General features: G+C 37.1%; 1 protein-coding gene across 2 annotated transcripts in view; it reads right to left on the reverse strand.

Annotated features, from left to right (window-relative positions):
• Positions 1-221: 221 nt before the first annotated feature.
• The window catches only part of LOC150098347 (uncharacterized), a 35679-nt gene continuing 15148 nt past the window's right edge, over positions 222-20752 (reverse strand). For both annotated transcript variants that reach the window (XM_090405087.1, XM_090405086.1), the window contains exons 2-3: positions 804-1003; positions 222-688 (exon numbers count right to left, since the gene is read on the reverse strand). The gene's annotated coding sequence lies outside the window, so the exon portion shown is untranslated. The remainder of the gene's footprint in view (positions 689-803; positions 1004-20752) is intronic.

A 20752-nucleotide genomic window follows, 5' to 3' on the forward strand; every position in this document is an offset into this window, starting at 1 on the left:
GATAGTACTTTTTTTAATCTGTTAATGTTTCCTAATTTACTTTTCTTAAATTCAGAATTAGCTGGCTGTTACCTTACTAAATTATTGTAGGACTGTATTAGAATCTCAGAAAATTAATTAATTTAAACATAAGTAGTATGCTTCTTTTATTTCTGGTATGCTTTTTTCCAATTCTAAAACATGGGAGGAAAAAAAAACAAAAAAAAAACAGGATGCTTCGATTTGAAAAGAAAGTTTATTTATATAAATCATAACATAAATAATTGAAAATACTAAAACTTAAAAAAAAAAATTACTTGATAAACCTACAGTATACTGTATACTAGTTGAGTGCTGGAAAGTACATATAGCTATTGCCCCATGAGGTCCCTGGTTCAAAGTCAGGTGGTTATATGAATGTTCAAGTGCAAATTTTCTCATACAAGGCTATTAAAAATTACATACCTGGAAAATTTATTTAAAATTTTGCTTAATAAAATGCAATCACCTTTGACACATCCCACTAATTGCTCTTGCTCACAAAAATTCCATTCACATATGCTTCGGGTGAGAAAAGAGGGGAAAATTGTTTACAGGACATACCTTTCTGATATACTCAACATCAATCCCATGAACATTTCACTTCATTTTGAAATATGTCGGAAGAGCCAGGTAGAAGTTCATGAAGACCATACCAAGTGAATGCTATCTGGAATATAAAATTCATAAATTTGTAGCTTTCTGAAGATTTAGAAAGCAGAAAAACTTGTGAGTCTCCTACAAATGATTAATGAACAATTTATTGAAAAGAAAATAATATTCACCTAGGCTACCTAGCTACATTAGTAATAACCATTTCTCAGTAAGTTCTGGTCTATCAAGTTGGTGTAGCTATATTCATATCTTGCTCCCACTTTAAGAAGAATAGCATTCTTTAGTTCTTTGCTTGTAATCTTTACAAACTGACTTTACGTCACAAGAAAGTTCCATCTATATTGTTGCTACATCCGCACCTTTTGGCTATCTGTAATGTGTAAAACAGTAAGATACAAAATCAATACTTCCAATATCATTAAATAACTAATCACTTTTTTTTTATAATAATTAGAGCTTTCTTTGGGTAGGGTTCCTAAGGAATGGAAAGAAGGCAAAGTAGTACCACTGCACAAGCATGGTTCCAGGACAGGTCTCCAACTGTAGAACAACCTGTATAATTGCAGTTGTGGTCAGGAGATTAGTAAGGAATAGAATGCAGGATTGGGTTGATGGACATAGCATTCTTTATGATGGTCAGCATGAATCTGTAAAGGATAGGTCCTGTTTTAGCAATTTACTTGCATTTTATGATAAGGTAACAAGTGTGCTAGATAAGGGGGAATCATATACAGTGATATTCTAGGACTTTGCAAAAGCATTTGATAGATTACCACGTGATAAGTTGGTGTACAAGCTGCAGAGGATGGGAATAGATAGTATATTGGTTTGATGGATCAGAGATTGCTCTCTGAACAATACCAGCAGGTGGTGTATGATGGAGCAGTGTCTCAAGAAAGGAGGGCAACCAGTGGCATGCCCCAGGGTTCTGTTCTTAGGCTCCTGCTGTTTAACATATTTGTAAACAATATATCATGTGGGCTGACCAGGAATCTTCAGTTGTTTACTGATGATGCAAAGTTTGGAAGAATTATAAGTAGCACTACTGTGTTAATTTCCTTCAGGAAGAATTGAATAGACTTTTTATTTGGACGAAGGAGTGGGGTTGTGGTTTTAATATTAATATATCAATAAGTGCAAGGTGTTGCATTTTGGAGTGCAGAAATATAAGGCTATGTACTATATCACTGGTGCCATACTGTGGACAAGATTAGAGATTTGAGAATGATGTTGACAGTAGACTGAAGCTAAGAAGACATATTGCTAGTGTTGTACATCATGGGCTACACACTGTAGTGCTGCTATGATAAGAAGTATTCTAACATGTAGGGATAAGGAAGTGGTTGTGCCACTGTATAAAGCACTGGTCGGACCACACTTGGCCTATTATGCTCAAATCTGGTCACCTGTTTATTAACCACCTTACCGGCCATTATGGGTCAGATACGCATCCTCATGCGCTTCGTATCCATCATATATTTCAATGTAATATCAATGTTATTGCAATTTTAATATGCACTTCGCATCCATGATAATCTTGACGTCTATAGATGTCTTGGCCGGTAGCATGGTTAATGTGATGTGATGTGAAGACATTGGAGAGCAGGGGTGCACCGGCCATATGTGCAAGGCGCCAAAGATTTGGTATGATATTTTAAATAAAGTGAATTTTGTCAGCAAAATACTGCAGTCTTCATCTATGAATCTCCAACTTACTTTAGATGCATTAAATGATCTAAATCAATTTTTAACTGATTATAGGTCTGATGAAACTTTCAAAGAAATTCAAGGGCAAATGCTGGTCTTGAAATTCACACTTGTTCTTGTTATCGTTCAAGGAGCGAGAGGAGTGATTGAAGTCCGATTAGTGGAATAATGAATTACTGACCATTTAAAACTATATATTTCGAAATTTATGTACATTTAATCATACAAATACAACATTTATTTTACAAATGATATTCTATCCTTTTCAATTTAGCTACTTGAATGCAAATTCTACCCTACGGTTCTTCTTTATGAACTGGTCAATAACGTCGTCATAAAAAGTTGGTTGTAATATAATTTTCCCAAGCAACACGCACACTTGTAAAGACTGGCTGAAGCTCACTGGCTAGAGCTACTTTGACTGCATGTGGCCTTGTGTTTAAGACGACATGAAGGGAGCGGAAATGGCTATGCGCATGCATGAAATCACAGTGCTGCAGTGACAACCTGGACGCTCCTACAACCGAGCAAGCCAAGGTAGCTTTGACAAGCAACCTTGGCTTGCTCGGTTGTAGGAGCAAGCATGGAGAATTCGCCATGAAGAAATTGTAGAAAACTAAGATTAATTGCAGCAAAATTTGATGCAGAATCTGTATTTTGTAGTAGTAGACCTCGAAGGCGACGTAAAAAGACAACACAATTTGATTACGAACATAAAAATATAGTAGATCCTGAAATTTCATTTAAAGTAATTTTTTTTCTTTGCATAACAGATCAAATATTACAGTCTTTGAAGTAAAGATTTACTTTATTAATCATGAATTCCTTTCCATTTTTGTATTTGTTAAGTACTTCACGAAATGAAGAATATTTATTATCTTGTAAAAAGTTATGACAAAAATTAACACACAAGAATCATTGAGACACTGACACAGACAATTTATGCAAAGAAATTTTACACTGTCAACCATTTATTTCTAATTTTAAAAATGATATATATCAGATAATTCAGTATATTTATTCAAACGACTTAATCACAGTTTATCCAAACTTTACAATTGCTCTTCGTATTCTTCTGTCATTACTGGTATCTGTAGCATCTGCAGAATGGTCCTTTTTTAAACTAAAAATTATTAAAAAATACTTGCGCTCCACAATGGTACAAAACAGACTTTCAAATCTTGCCATTATATCAACAGAGTCAGATATTTGGATCAACTTGATATACATGATATTATTTGAGAATTTTCATTAATGAAAACTAGAAAAGTTCAATTCACTAAGTGATTTTTCTTTCTGTTTAAATATTTAACTATTTCTTTACCCAATAATGTTTAATATGTTCCTTTTATATACTTGTAAGTTACTATTATTTATTTACTTTATTTTTTTTCAAATTATTTTTGTTGTTTTTGTACCCTTATTGTATGTTTATTGTTTTTTATAAATTTTTTTTGTAATTTCTGCTTTTTGTTCAATAAACTTATAATTAATATATTTTGTATTTCATTTTAACTCACTGATATGTTTTTATAAAGTGATTTTTTATTGGGGGGAGGGTTATAGGGGTGCCAACTAAAGTTTTGCACACAGGTGCCAGACACTACTGGCACACCTCTGTTGGAGAGGGTCCAGAGGCAAGTGACTAAGACAATGTCAGGACTTTGAATGCTGGATATGGAGAAAGGTTAAAGAGATGTGGATTACAGAGTTTGGTAGATAATAGGAAACAAGGTGATATGATAGAGGCATTTCAGTTAATAAGAGGATTTTCTCAGATTAATCCAGAGGGAATTATAAAAAGAGTTGAAGGTGAGAGGGGAAGAACCAAAGGTCATCCCTGGAAGTTATGTAAAAGTGTGGTGAAGAGGGATGTGAGGAGTAGATTTTTTACATGGAGAATTGTCAATGAATGAAACATATTACCAGAATGTATTGTTAATTTAAGGAGTGTTAATGATTTTAAGATTTTATATGATAAATATATTGTCAGCTGAATGAACCTCCCACAGTGAGTCTGCTGAATCTATGGAGGGTGTAATAATAATAATATAGTCATATTTTATTCAATTTCTGTTTCTCAAGTGTATTATCATATTCATATTACTCAAGACATACTATTTATTACAGTCTCCAGGTATATATTGCTATGTGAATAATGCACTAAAGTTTCACCATAAAGTAACTAGAAAAAAAAAAAAGAGAAATGTTCAAATATCAGCGAATTTGTAATTACTCTTTAAAAACTTTCAGCTTAATAATATTAAATCATAACATGAAGGTATATAATGATGATGTGCATACTTAATCAGGTGAGACCAACAAGACAACCTTAAGCTTAACCATGATAGGTATTATTATTATCCTAAGATCCCATGGAGTCAAAGACATCTAGGAGGTCCTTTTGTCATACACAGAGCTCATCATAGCACACCTTAAACACTCAGATTTTCTGCAGACACCACACTCTTGGGCAAGGTATTCCAATCATTCACAACTCTGCATGCAAAAAACCTGCTTCTCACTTCCTATACAGCTTCAAGGGATGTCTACTGGTTCTCTCCTAATCTCCTACCATTTGCCAACACTGATCCTATAACAACTCCTTACTAACTTGTAGGTCTCTATCATATTGTTCCTCTTACTCCTATCCACTAGACTCTGAAAATTGCATCTTCTCAACCTTTCTTCATATTCGACATTCCAGAGATCAGAAACTACCTTAGTAAGTCGTCTATGGACCCTTTCCCACATCTCTTTGTCCTTTTGAAAACTAGGTGACCAAATCTGTACACAGAAGTCCATGCGTGGCTTAATCAAAGGCCTATACAATGGAACAAGAATCTCCTTACTTCAAGTCAGTGTCTTCTGCATCATTCCCAGAATTCTTTGTGTTGTCCTCACAATTTTGGCAATCTGTCCCCTAAATTTCAGATCCTTATCCACTATCACCTCAAGATCTCTTATTTCCTCCACCTCCAACAATATATCCCTTCCAAGCATAAGTTTTACATCCATCTTTGCAGTGATTAATTTTAAACAAATAAGTTTCGGTACTTAAAATAAGGATGATAAATGTGAAGATATTGCTCGATTGTCGCAACATATTTTTAATTTTATTTATTTATTTTGGTGGATTTAAAGCCATCAGGCTTTAACTAGTGAAATATAATACAGGACATCCCAAAAGTTGCCATGCATAGGAAATTAAATAAAGGTACATTTAGCTACAATTTTCCATTTTCCCTATGTATAGCATCTTTTGGGACACCCTGTATAACTAGTGAAATGTACAGGAAAGTGCACAAAAATATCGGTGGTTACCCTTAGCTAACAGTTGCAGGAGGTGTACAACAGTTTCTGCAAGGCCTCATTCGATTTGTCTGTCTCTGGATCAAGTCTCTTTTTACAATAAGCAAGGGCACTGTTTCATCCTTGGGATATCCAGCCTTTGATATATAGAAGAGAATCCCACTGGGAAATTGGTGGACCACAACTATTTACTGTCAGCAAAGATGAGGCATTTTCAACTATCAGCGCATTTCTTGTTGGTGTCACAATATTGTTCATAATGCTGAACATCCACTCACACTCTGCATTGTTCACTGGTATTGTTTCAACACACTTCAGAAGTCTCTTCATTGTGTCTGACACATGCTTATCTCCACTGTGCTTAAAATCCCTGTAAGATTGAATGACCTCACGATAACACAGAGAAACAAATCAAACAGATTTTTCAATTCTTGTTCACCATAGTCTATGGCAATATCATCCAGCCAATACTCAGGTAAAACTACTTTCATTATTTCTGAGTACTTTGTGGCCTTATCTGTAATGCACCAACTTGTCAAATTTGTGATTATACTCTCATAAAATTGTCCTTTATTTATTTTCATTATGCTGTTCCTATACCCAAATACTTTCAAGGGAACTCCTTTGAATTGATTTGCTTCTATAGCTTTCTGAATTTCCCTCCAGTAAATACCTCCTCTCTTTTTGCGACCGTTAAATACTTCTCTTGTTCTGTGCAGGAGTTGGTTTGCTCTAGGTAACGTCACAGTTTGTTTTTTGCAAAGATTCTGAGAGGCTAGAAAGCTCAGATAACACATCCATCATTATTCTTAAATTGTTTATGAAGTATGTTTTTTCAAGTTTACCAGCTAGCCCTTGAAATGTTGCTCTTTCTTTACTATCTCGATTTCCATCACAAGCTGCATGTGTAAAGAAACTGTGCAATGATGCATAGTTATTCCAAATAGAATTCACAGCCTGAAAACTTGATGCAACACTATGAGTTAACATTTTCCCACTTTGGTGAGACTGCAGAACAACTGTTCTGCAGTCTCACCTCTGCACATTTCCTTAGTTTGTGTAAATTCTTTGGAGACATACTAAAAGCAAAATATACCTTATCAAGAAACACCATAAAATGATTTGTTGTTGTACATCTTTTATTGAATCATGCACAGCAAGTTCTAAGAGATGATTTATACAGTGCCATGTTAAAATTGTTGGAAAATCTTCTTCAATGTTGGCAAACATGATCATTTCCCTAGCATAACTGAGGCCCTATCCATACATAATCTAATTAGAATTTCCTGCAGGATTTCTTTTTTCAGACCGTGCTTTTCAAGACACTTCATAAGTGAGTTCTTAATGTCCATTGCTTTGGTGTTTTCTAATTGAATTAAATCAAATAATAGTGTTGTAACATCATGACTATTTATTACTGTCATGTTGTACACTATCAGAGTAGTCTGGTTAGATATGTATGTACTTTCCAGAATAGTAGAAATTTTGGTTCTATGGTTTATAATACTGTCTGCAAGTTTGTGCTTCATTTGTTTTGCAATATGATTCACTATCTCAGTGCATATCACATTACTATGTAAAGCACGCCCATTAAGAATATGAAGATCAATTAATTTTGGATAAGCTACAAAATAATGAGTGCTTTGTAACATGATACACAGCACATGATACCGTGCTACAGTGTGTCGCAATGAATTCTCACTTTTACTTCTAATAATTGCTTCTGCATTTTTGTAATATTTGGTATCTCTATGTTCGTAAATTTTCTTTCTGAATTGCTTTTGTTGGCATTGTTTAGATCCTTCCCCTTTAATATGTATAAATCCATTTATCCACTCTGATGCTAAGTGAATACCCTGATGTGAAGAACTTTCGCCTAGGGTCTGTACCTTTGCACATGTTATACACCCCCAAACCTCTGTCCTTACAAAATAACCAACTGTATTTATCTTTGAATGCTATCCACTGGACTAGTGTCCAGCAAGTCGGCAAATCTTTCCTTTCATTCGACGTATTAATATTATCGCATTTTGCAACTGATGGGAATCCTGTATTTCTGTGGATTTGTTACAGACTTCTTTCTCTTCAGAAACGAGATGTAAACTATCATTACAAACTCGTTTTGTATTATCACTGTCATCCAAGCTTTTTTTCTGTTTAAAGAAGGTACCAATGTACTTACCCATAGTTGAAATAGTAGGCCTACATAAACACAGAAATATTACACGATTTTCTTTGTGCTTCTCGCAATCACAAGCTCTGATAAACAACTGTTAATCTGCTGTTCTATTGTTAGTTACTGACAGTGTTGCCAACCAGAAAAGACAAAATATCGCTACAAGTCTGTCAAAATTCCGCTGTAATGCGCAATATTACGCATTACAGGAAGCTCCAAACCTCCCTGTCCCTTTCATCGCGCATTCATCATCAGGTGACTATCAATATTGACTATATATACACATTCAAAACTGTAAACAATTGTTGAATCACAATAATGTAGGCAAAAAGTGACATAAGAGAAAATGCATAAAAAAGTTCCAGGGCTGGGCCCCAGCTGAATTTAATCACTGCATCATTGTTTTCCAAATTTTACAACCTTACATTTTGCAACTTGAAATTGCATCCACATTTTCGTGCCCATTCACTTAATCTATTCACGTCTTCTTGTAAGCCACAACATCTTCTCTCCTTTTCATAGTTCATCCGAACTTTGCATCATCTGCAAAAAACTGAATATCCCCATCCAAATCTTTGCCAATATCATTAACATACAGTTTAAACAGATAACATATCCATCATTATCATCTAAAACAGACCCCTGAGGCACACCACTAGTGACTTAACTCTTCTAGGATATTGCTCCCCCATACACAACTTGCTGATACCTATCAGATAGCCAGTCTCTGATCCATCTGATCTTAGATCAGATGGATCAGAGACTGGCTATCTGATAGGTGCACTAATCTAATATCAACCTATTCCACTCTAGTTTGATTATCAACTTATCATGAGGTAATCTATCAAAAGCCTTTGCAAAATCTAAGTATACTACTGTGTTTCCCTCTCCACTGCCCAATGAAGCCATCACCTTATTGTAATAAGTAAGTACATTATTAAAACATGACCTCCCTTTAGCAAATCCATGTTGTCCATCAAAGATAATACCATTGTTGTCAACCCAATTTTGGATTCTAGTTCTCACCAGCTTCTCCAACACCTTAACCACAACACCTGACACAGATAGGCCTACAATTTGATGCTTCAGTTCTATCATCTCCCTTATGAAGCAGCACAATCTTGCCCTCCTTCCACTCTTTTGGAACTTGACTCAGTGCAAGACCGATATTAAAAAAAATATGTCAAGGTAGATGTCAACTCCCTGGTACATTCTTTCAGAATATGTGGCGATATATATTATCAAGTCCCACAACCTTACTAACAACAAGTTTACTCTATTCCCCATACACCTCTTGCTCACTTACAGTTGTTCTCTCCTCCCCATCTTCAACTGCTCTCAATCTCTCCATGAAGTCACATTCACAAGAATGAAAGACCTTAATGAAGCATTTTCTCCAATCAATGTCATCCTTTCATAATAATTCTTTTTTTTTTATTGCTGGCTACATATTGAAAGAACTCCCTAGGACTAGATGGTGAACCTATTGCAAGTATCTATTTGAGTCATCCCAATTCAAAACTTATAAAGAGTATAGTATGTTCAAAAATTTAAAGCCAATAATTTCTGCACATAATATAAAAAACATAGTACAAGATAAATCATACTTGTCACTTATTTTATTCAGTAATTCCTCCAGTGTCTCCACTCCAAATATCACTCTAACCCATTCCAATTTAATACACTAATTAATTATTTTTAGCATGTATTGTGTGGGAAAATTTACATTGATGCCAGCAAGTGTTGGAGAGGCATATTTGTTTAGAGTATCTACGGTCTAGACCAGTGCTTCCCAAACTTACGGATGTAAAGGCCCCCTTGGAAAAATTAAAGTATTTCATGGCCCCCATCGAAAAAAAAAAATCGTAATACAGACATATATTATTTAATATTTATTGTATTTATATCAAATACAAAACACACGCAGCGAATATTGCAAAAATCAAATGCAAATATTACATTTTTAGCATCTTATATATACATTTAACATGGCACATTTGGTCTTAAAACATTTTAAATTTGTTTTCATTATTTCACGGCCCCCCCCTTCAACAAAACTAGCGGCCCCCAAAGGGGCTGCAGCCCACAGTTTGGGAAGCGCTGGTCTAGACAGTATAGTCACTTGAACTTGTGCAAATGGTGATGCATTTTGTAACTAAGCAGATTTAAGAGAATTATTTAGTGCTTCCAATTTAACAGGTTATAGCCAGACAAAAATGGGCAATATGAGAAATATTAGCAGTTTTAGTGCATCAAACCTTAGAATTTCCTATAGAGTTTAGGCATTGACATCTCTATTCTAGACTTTGACAGTTTGTTTATAAACTGTGTGTATATGCAGTATTTCAGTAACTGAAGATATTTGTATTTGAATTACAGGTGGGAAAAAAAAATCAGTCTGATATGCTGATGACATTGACCTAATAGCAGATAATGAACATCAGTTACAAGAACAACAAAGTTTTTAAGGCACATAGTGATTATGGATTAAAGATCAGCATTCACAAATAAACCTATGAAAATTTCAGTTAATGATGAAAATTGGTGCAGAAAGATTCACCTCCTTGGAAAGTGTACAACAGCGATGGCTAGTCAAAACATGACATTAAAGTGCATATTGCTAAAGCAATTGTTGTCCTTCAGAGGTTACAGCCACTTTGGAAGGACAATAAAATACAGCTAACTACAAGACTACCTCATTGATATCCTTGTTAACTGTGTCTTACTATATGGATGTGAAAGTTGGACATTCACATCCATATAGTAATATATGGATGTGAATCCATATAGTAAGATAAAGGAAGATGAGAAAAGACTATTGACTATTATTAGAGTATTCTTCAATAACTATGAAATCTTTTGAGCTATTTTAGCTACTTCTGCAATATGTCCCCTGAACTTCAAACTATCCACCAACACCCCCAAAATCCCTAGCTTCATCAATTTCCAGGAGTACAGTTCCATCAATGTAATACAAAGCTGGTAATCTTTTCAGCCCAAAACTCATAACCTTACACTCTGCCACATTAAACTGATAGCGCAAGTCTATTTTGAATCATCTTGATAGATTTCAACATTGTTTTTGACTATTGCTCTACCCAATATTGCTTCATCAACAAATAACTAAATATGCTACTAATCCAAGGTACTCCCAAACCAGCTACTGCTATCTTTCCATCAGCTACCATCTTATGCAAATCAACTTCATATTATTATTATTATTATTTCGGGCTACTCCAGGGAGTCCTTAGACTCATCAAGGGAGGCCCTAAATCATGTCCACACAACTATTCGACATTCTCACAGTATCTATCATATCTTGCCTTGAACTCGCTCACTGTCATAGCACCCACAACAGACTCTGGCAGCTTATTCCACTCATTTACCACTCTAAAAGTAAAGAACCCAACTCTAACACCCCTGCTAACCACACTCTTGCCCAGCTTTCATGGGTGTCCCCTAGTTCTCCCACCACCAGTCCTGATCTCAAAAATATCCTCTGAATTAATCCTATAGAATCCTTTTACCAATTTGAATGTCTCAATCATATCTCCCCTTTTCCGCCTATCAACTAGTTTCTGCAACCCACAAATCTTCAACCTGTTCTCATATGGTTCATTCCATAGACCTGCTATTATCTTTCACTCGCCTCTGGATCCTCTCCACCTCCTCCCCATCAAGAAGGAACCGAGGTGACCAAATCTGGGCACAGTAGTCGAGATGAGGTCTTATCAGGGCTCGGTACAGAGGTAGATCCAGAAGTAATTTGTGAGGAAGTGTGAATGAGGGGTGCAGGATTTGCAAATGTTGCTTGCTAGAAACAATAAAATGGAATAGTGTTAAAGGAGGAATTGGGAGTACATTGCCAAGGTATGGAACTGGGAAGAACAGAAATGATTACAAATGGCATAATATGCTATTTGTAATCATTTGAGAATGTGCAGGGAAAAACGACTTGATTATGTGGATGTATGGGATAAATTTGAAGGCAATTGAGAGAAAGAGCTATTTGCTAGATGGTTTGACATGCAGATAGTCTGCATTTTGAGTGAGAGCAGCAGCGTGAAGCAGGGTAGATTGTTGATGAGAGGAGGAAAGTGGGTAGTCAGTCAGAGAAACAAAATCTTGATGGCAGAACTGTGAGTGTAAACTACCTGAGATAGGGAGACAAGATAAGGATGCTGGGATGCCCTCAATGGGAACAACAGTCAAAGGACTTGAATGATGAGGTGAGGAATTATGGGAAGGAAACTGGAACAAGAAGAAAGCTAATGCAAAGGGTATTAGGAATAAGGGTGCCGAGTTTGTGGCCTTGATACAGTTAGTCAGCATACAAATCACTGGTTTCAGTGAAACACGGTTAACAAAGAATGCTGTACTCGCAGGACTAGAATATAATGGTTATAGCATTTTTTGAGAAGAAAGAAAATAAAAGAGATGGCAGGGTATTATGGATGATTACAAGAGAGTTGTATTGTGTCCTCTTCATACAGAACTTGTAAAACTGCAAGGGCTGGATGTCGATAGAGCATGGGAAGTGGTCAAGGAGCATTTACAGGAGGTTATGGCTGATTGTATACCTAGGGTCCAAATAGTAAAACAAGTAGGGGTTAAATGGATGAATAACACCATTAAGCTTGAGCTGCAAAAAAAGAAACAACTGTGGAGGGAATTTAAAGAGAAAAGTGACCTGCAGGCACACGAACGGTATAAAGCACAGGCCAAAAGGGTAAAAACGAGTGTAGTAAGAAAACCAAAAGCAGATTATGAAAGGAAACTAGCTATGCAAGCTAAAGAGAATCCCAAACAGTTCTTTCAATATGTTGCAAGCAAAAAAAATACTGTCCATGGCAGAATGATTTTAAGGAATGCCGATGGTAATGAGGTCACTGATTCAGTGGAATTACTGAGTGAGCACTTTGCAAGAGTATATCATCCAGGTGGTGACATTGAAAGAATGAAGGAACCATTAGTATATATGGGAATTGTGACGAATGAAGGGGAGGTGAATAGTCTATTATAGAACCTTAATGTGAATACATCTGTGGGATTGGATGGTATACTGGCATGGGTCTTACGTGAAGCGGCTAAGGAATTATCAGTGCCCTTGACCATGTTGTTTAATCTTAGTCTCAGGTCTGGTTTAGTCCTGAAGGTGTGAAAAGAGGGGAAAATAGTTTCACTGTATAAAGGAGGATCCAAGACTACGGTTGCAAATTACCGACCGATCAGCATATCAGGAATCGTTGTCAAAGTCTTGGAGAAAGTAGTCAATGGAAAAATACAGGAATGGATTGATGAAAATGAGATACTGTACAGAGGTCAGCATGGCTTTGTGAAGGGTAGATCATGCCTCAGTAACTTGCCAGAATATCACATGTAATTCTAATCCATAAACTGCAACATATGAGAATGGATATAGGGTTGGTGAAATGGATAGGTGGGTGGTTAATGGAGAGATATCAGAGAGTAGTTTATTCAGGAGTAGAGTACAAAAGACGGCCTGTGACTAGTGGTGTGACGCAGGGTTCTGTTCTTGGACTACTGCTGTTCAATGTGTTCATTAATGATATAGGGAAGGATCTATGAGGAACAGTTCATTTGTTCGCTGATGATGCAAAGTTGGGTAGGGCAATAGTGAATGCAGAAGATGTCAAAATCTTGCAGGATGATTTGGATAGATATTGGAGTTCTTGGCTAAGGAGAATGGATGTCATTTAATGTGACAAAATGTAAGGTTATGCATTTTGGGGTGAAAAGATTAGCGGCAGTATACCACATTGGTGGAACTGTACTCCAGGAGATTGAGGATGGCCAGGGACTTGGGAGTATTGGTGGATAGGGAGATGGAGTTTAGGGGACACATTGCAAAAGTGGCTAAATCAGCTCATCAAATCACTTGGTTGTTGAAAAATACTTTGACGAGCAGAGACAAGCAAGTTATTGTTCCTCTGTACCGAGCCTTGATAAGACCTCATCTTGACTACTGTACCCAGATTTGGTCACCTAGGTTTCTTCTTGATGGGGAGGAGGTGGAGAGGATCCAGAGGCGAGTGAAAGATAATAGCAGGTCTATGGAATGAACCATATGAGAACAGGTTGAAGATTTGTGGGTTGCAGAAACTAGTTGATAGGCGGAAAAGGGGAGATATGATTGAGACATTCAAATTGCTAAAAGGATTCTATACGATTAATTCAGAGGATATTAATGAGATCAGAACTGGTGGTGGGAAAACTAGGGGACATCTATGGAAGCTGGGCAAGAGTGTGGTTAGCAAGGGTGTCAGAGCTGGGTTCTTTACTTTTAGAGTTGTAAATGAGTGGAATAAGCTGCCAGAGTCTGTTGTGGGTGCTATGACAGTGAATGAGTTCAAGGCAAGGTATGATAGATACTGTGAGAATGCCGAATAGTTGTGTGGACATGATGTTTAGGGCCTCCCTCAATGAATCTAAGGACTTCCTGGAGTCGCCTGTAATAATAATAATAAAGCAGTGATGATGGCTTTGAGTGCATTTGGTGCGGCTGAGGTAAGCACAAATTTTAGATAACTAGAAGAACGTTGACACAGACCAGGAAATATAGAAGGCAGATGACTCTGAAATGTTTATAGAAATGATATTGGCGAGTGACATAACGATGATAATAATTTGTATGCCTATGGAAGCATTCATTGGAAGCAGAAAACAATGTGTCAGTAAGATGATTGAATTCCTTGAGTACAACTAGCTTATGCAGCAGTAGTTGAAACATGTGGGATACAAGTGTCATCCTCATCATCATCATCAAATTCCTGATATATACCCTCAAGGGATGTACAGAATATGATAGCACTACATGAAAAATTTACAACATTACTAACTTCCTATCTACAATTTTCCTTCAAATCAGTCTGTTACGTGTCAAGACTCCAATATTATCAGTTCTTACATTTCTGTCTTCTAAGGCACTTTTTACTGTATCAATATACTTATATCTTGGTCTTCCTCTAGGTCTTCTTTCTGCCAACCTGACAAAGAACACTTGTTTACACGGATTTATTTAGAAGTATAATATCATCTGCATAAAGCAAAGAGCTGAGATTGACATCTCCAATTTTGATATCAGGTTTAATACCACTTTCCTTCATAATGCGATCCATATAGATAATGAATAACAGAGGGGATAATGTACATCCTTTTTCTGAAACCAGATTTAACATTAAACCACCTTCCTCTACTTCCTTCAATTCTAACTACTGACTTACAACTCAAATAAAGACTGAGTATTGATTGATATAATATCCCATTAACACAATATAACTGTAGCGTTTTGAATAGCTTCTCTCTTGTCATATGTCTTTTCCAGATCTACAAAACTTAAATACAGATTATTATTTTTACAGCTATTTTACCTTCTTTTGTTTAGGAGTGCCTCTTTTTTAAGGTCATTAGCTTTAGACTCAAGAATTCTTAGGGCATTGTATCTAGTAGCAAGGCTTATACGTTGGTTAGACATAACTGGTAATTAGTTTACGGAATTAACAATGCATATAAAGTATATTAATTAAAGGTAACTTTAATGGTCCCTTGCAGCTGCAAATTCGGCAACGTCACATTGCCATCTTCAGGAACATAAAGATATGGTATGTGCACTCAAGGCACTAACACAAGCAAATGAGGAAGAAAGCAAGAAACTAATATTGTTCCAAAAGTCCTAATGGTGCCCTCTTGCAGGCTAATTTTGGTAGTCTTGGCAGTTGGGCTGAAGTTCTCATAACGTAAGTCTCCCAAATTTGGGGTAGTTTCATGCACCCAAATTTGTCGAAGTTAGGAACGTTTTTTAGCGCTGCTGAAGATTCTTTGAATAATCTTTCGTATTTAAACTTGCTGCGATGAATTATTTTTGTTTTCTTCCAACGAATTTTATGGTGGGTATCTAAGGCATGGTCTGCCAGCCTAGAGCGGCTGTACTGGTGAAACCAGATGTAGTCTTTGTGTTCTGAAATCCTGATATTTGTTGTTCTGCCTGTTTGGCCAAAGTAGGACAATTTGCAGCTGCAAGGGACCTGGTATACACCAAGTAGGTCTAGGGGAAGTGGTTAGTCTTTGGTAGAGCAGATAAGGGATGCCAACTTTTTATATGGTCTGTAACAGGAAGTAAGGTCATATTTTTTGAGGATATTGGTTATTTTCTCAGAGGTGCCCTGGATGTAGGGGATGGTGATAGACTTGGTGTAATCGTTATTGTGGAGAGGGGTTGTGGTTTACTGGTTTTAGTATTTTTTGGATTTTTTTTGGGTTATAGCCATTGGCTAAGAAGGTGTTGAGGATGTGGTTTAGTTCAGTAGTCGGGGCCTTGTCATCTGAGCAGATTAATTTTGCCCTGTTATATAGTGTTTTTATAACCCCATATTGTTGTGGGGGGAGGGGGATTGCTGGTGAATGTATCTGCCAGTATGGGTGGGTTTTCTGTAAACAGAGAAAACCAAAGATCCATCAAGCTGGTGGGTGATTAAAGTGTCTGGGAAGGGGAGGGTGTTGTTTTCCTCTTTTTCTAAGGTGAACTGGACTCTGGGGTGTTGGTTGTTTAAGTGTGTTAGGAAGGAGTGGAGTGTGTCTGAGCCATGTGGCCAAATACCAAACACATCATCCACATAACGAAGCCAAATAGTGGGTTTTTGTGGGGTGGAGTTTAAGGCTTTCTCTTCAAATGTCTCCATAAAGAAATTGGCCAAGGGTGGGGAAAGTGGTGAACCCATGGCTGTCCCCCTCTATCTGTTTGTAGAACTTTCCTTGTCAAATGAAATAGCCTGAGTTCATTATGAACTAAAATAGGGCTGAGATATCGGGAGGAAACTTGGCTTGGATGAGCTCAAGGGTTTCTTTGAGTGGGACATTAGTGAATAGGGAGGAGACGTCAAAACTGACCATTATGTCAGTGTGTTGGAGTGTGAGGTTTTCTATACTGGCTTTAAAGTGGGCTGAGTTTTTTATGTGTGATGGTGTGTTGCCAGTATAGTGTGTGAGCATTTTGGCTAATTTATATGTGGGGGAATCAATGCCATCCACTATGGGATGCAATGGCACATTTCGTTTATGTATTTTTCGGAGTCCATATAATCGGGGGGTCTAGAGTTATAAGGTTTAAGTTTGTTGGTGACTTCCATAGGCCAAGAAGTGACTTTCTTAAGGAGTCCGTGGAGAGTTCTAATCTGAGAACTGGTCGGATTATATTCAATGGGGAGGTAAGTAGTATGGTCTAGTACTAAAGCATTTAGCTTACCTTTGTAGTCTTTTTGATTGAGCACCACAGTGGCGCTTCCCTTATCAGCTTTGGTGATTACTATTTTTTTGTTGTTTTTCAATTCTTGTAGGGCCGCATATTCGTTTTTGGATAAGTTGGTTTTTGGAGGTTTGGCTTTAGTGAGAACACTGACTACATCCAGTCTAACGTTGTTGGCGATATGGTTAGGCAGGTTGCGAATCCCACGCTCTATTTGGATCATGATTTCTTCAGCAGGTATCCTTTTAGGAGTTAGGGCGAAATTGTGACCATGTGAAAGTGCAGTGAGTGCTTCAGGCTTTAAAACTGCTGACGAGAGGTTGACTACAGTGCGCATGAGATGTCATAAAGTATCGACCATAGATCACGGCCGAGTGTATTCGAAGAAAACGTATTCGGAAGAAAACAAAAATAATTCATCGCAGCAAGTTTAAATACGAAAGATTATTCAAAGAATCTTCAGCAGCTCTAAAAAACGTTCCTAACCTCAACAAATTTGGGTGCATGAAACTACCCCAAATTTGGGAGACTTACATTATGAGAACTTCAGCCCAACTGCCGCCAAGACTACCAAATTAGCCATTGTTAATTCTGTAAACTAATTACCAGTTAGGGCATTGTAGATGTATTTTTAGAGACAAATATATGTAGCATAACAAAAGAAAATTTGCACATACCTTTTCTTGGATGTTGTTGCCTGTCTTCTTTCTGTGGTGTGCATAACCCATAAACCCTTCCCCTAAAACAGTTTCTAATTTCAGGTCCCCTTTTTCATCTTTTCCCACCATACAAAAAAAGCGCTCTGCCCACCTTTAATATAATATATGTATATATTATATAAAAAAACCCAGGTTCTTTCAAATTAATTCTCCTACACTGCCCCTCCACTCCCCTTTCAACACCATAACAGCAGAAGCATGCACACCGCAGAAAGAAGACAGGCAACATCATCCAAGAAAAGGTATGTGTGAATTTTCTTCTATTGTGCTACACATATTTGTCTCTAAAAATACATCTACAATGCCCTAAGAATTCTTGAGTAAAAAGCCAATGACATTAAAAAAGGGGCACTTCTAAACAAAAGCAGGCAAAATAGCCATAAAAATAATAGTTTTTAAGAGTAACATGGGAGTTTTCCCAGAAAATACAGATCTTTATTATACTCCCACGATTTCTCATCTATCTGTCATAAAGTGAAGATCTGATCCTGACAGCCTCTATTTGGCCTGAATCCAGCTTGTTCTTCACCAAGCTTCTCTTCCACAATCCTTCTCAACCGTTTCTCAAGTATACTTGCATATATCTTACCAGGAACAATGAAACCTGGCTGGAATAAAGACTTGCTGTCTAGAGCCCCCTCGAGATCATCAACACACATACAGGAGGTTAAATGAACACTCAGAAACATACAACAAAGTGCAGCTGACAGTTCCCAATTTTCAAGAGAATTTATCACAGACGAAATAACCGAGGCCTTAAAGTAAGTGAAAACCGGAAAGCGTCAAGTTTTATGGTATTCACCCTGAATTCTTGGTAAAATGTGGAAAAAAATCTCGTCAATGGCTAACAAGATTCTTTTCTCCCATTTTAAGGACGGGAAACCTTCCAACAGCCTTTAAGAGAACCAATATAATAGCCATATTAAAACCCAACAAGCCAAGATTAAGCAGAGCTATCACCCAATTGCGCTCCTTATTTGCTGTTATAAGCTTCTTGAGAGACTCCTCCTTAACAGAATTGGGCCCAAAATATCTCAAGTTATCCCTGTTGAGCAAGCAAGCAAGCTTTAGGACTCAAAGCAGTTATACAGACCAAGTATTAAGCCTTACTACCCATATCGAAGCAGACTTTCAGAGATGTTTAAAAACCCCTCTGTCGTGTTTGTTGACCTTACTGCTGCATACGACACGGTATGGAAAGAGGGGATGCTATGCAAGCTGATACAAGTCGTACCAATCCATCACACGACTTATTGGTAACATGCTTTCTGACAGGTTCTTCCATGTGGTACTGGGAAACAAAATGAGCAAACTGAGAAAGCTGAACAATGGGATCCCACAGGACTCAGTAACAGCACCAATCTTATTCAACTTATATACATCTGATCTACTGACAACTAGGTCAAAAAAATTTGCTTATGCTGATGATATAGCCCTCGCCATCCAACAAAAGAGCATCGAAGTAACTGAAGATATTCTCACAAATGACCATAGAACCATTGGGAAATACTTTCATAAATGGAGACTAACACCAAACCTCAATAAGACCAAGGTTAGCTGTTTTCACCTAAACACCAAATTGGCAAATAGGAAACTTCACGTTAGCTTTAACAACACAATGCTGCAAGATTTCTCTAAATATCTGGGTGGTATACCTTGGATAGAACACTATCTTTCAAAAGACATCTGGAGAATCTCTCTTTAAAGATCAGAACCAGTAATAACATCATGCAAAAACTGTGTGGTTCTACATGGGGTTCTTCTGGTATTACACTGCGATACTCCACGTTGGCCTTGGTCTACTCTGCAGCAGAATATTGTTCACCAGTATGGGTAAACAGTCCTCATATCAAGAAAATCGACATGCAAATAAATGCAGCGATGAGGACAATAACAGGTTGTGTCAAATCCACTCCTCTCTACTGGCTTCCAACTTTGAGCAATATTGCATCACCAAACCTGTGCAGACAAGATGCTCTAGTAAAAGAGTACAAAAAAATAAACAGCAATCCCCCTGTTGCCAATACATGAAGACCTCCCATATATAAATATGGATCATCTTAAATCCAGATGGTCTCCACTAATACTGGCTGAAGAACTAGTAAATAGCAATTTCAATGTTAATTCGAAAGGCTAGAAACTTGGAAAGAAAAATCGCCACCAGACTTAAACAAGTATATCCTTCCTAACCAAAATCCGAAAGGGATTGAGCATCCATGTCACCTATGGAAAGCCTAAATAGGATACACACAAGACATGGTATCTGCACAGACAGCTTACACAAGTGGAAAAGATCACCTACACCCCAATGTGACTGTGGGTCCATAACACAAACCATCTGGCACATTTTGGAGAACTGCAGCATAAGAGCCTACCCTGATGACCTGAGAGACTTTTTTGAGGCAGATCCTTCAGCTCTTGATTGGCTATCTGAATTAGACTTAAAATTTTAGTGATTTTTTTTTTTTTACCTGATATTGGTATATGTGCATTACTTGTCTCATTTTTATCGTCTACACAAATATGTATTTATATATTCTGATGTCATGTGTCTTTATTTTGCCATAATAAATAAATTTCCCTTTTTTATATATGGGTACTATGAGAGCTCTACTCCAATCATCTGGAATTCGTTCCTCTGTGCAGGCCTTTTGAACCAGGCAGTGCAGCCACTTTAAGACTTTTATATCTCCATACTTGAGCATTTCTGGTCGAATACCATGTACTCCTGCTGCCTTTCCACATTTCATATTTTTGATGGATTATTCTACTTCAAGTATGGATATGTATTCCTGGCTGCATGCCTGGGAAGTGTTTTTTACCACTGTGCTGTCATCACTGCTTGTTTCGTTTAGTAATTTTTCAAAAGTAATTATTCCATACTTCAAGGATATCTTTTTCTTCAGTTTTCATGTCACTTTTATCATCTCGAATTCCTTTTAC

The sequence above is a fragment of the Typopeltis vanoorti genome, chromosome 15 (assembly GCF_054136105.1).
Source record: "Typopeltis vanoorti isolate ZY-2024b chromosome 15, IOZ_Tvanoo_1.0, whole genome shotgun sequence".
Lineage (NCBI taxonomy): Eukaryota > Metazoa > Arthropoda > Arachnida > Uropygi > Thelyphonidae > Typopeltis > Typopeltis vanoorti.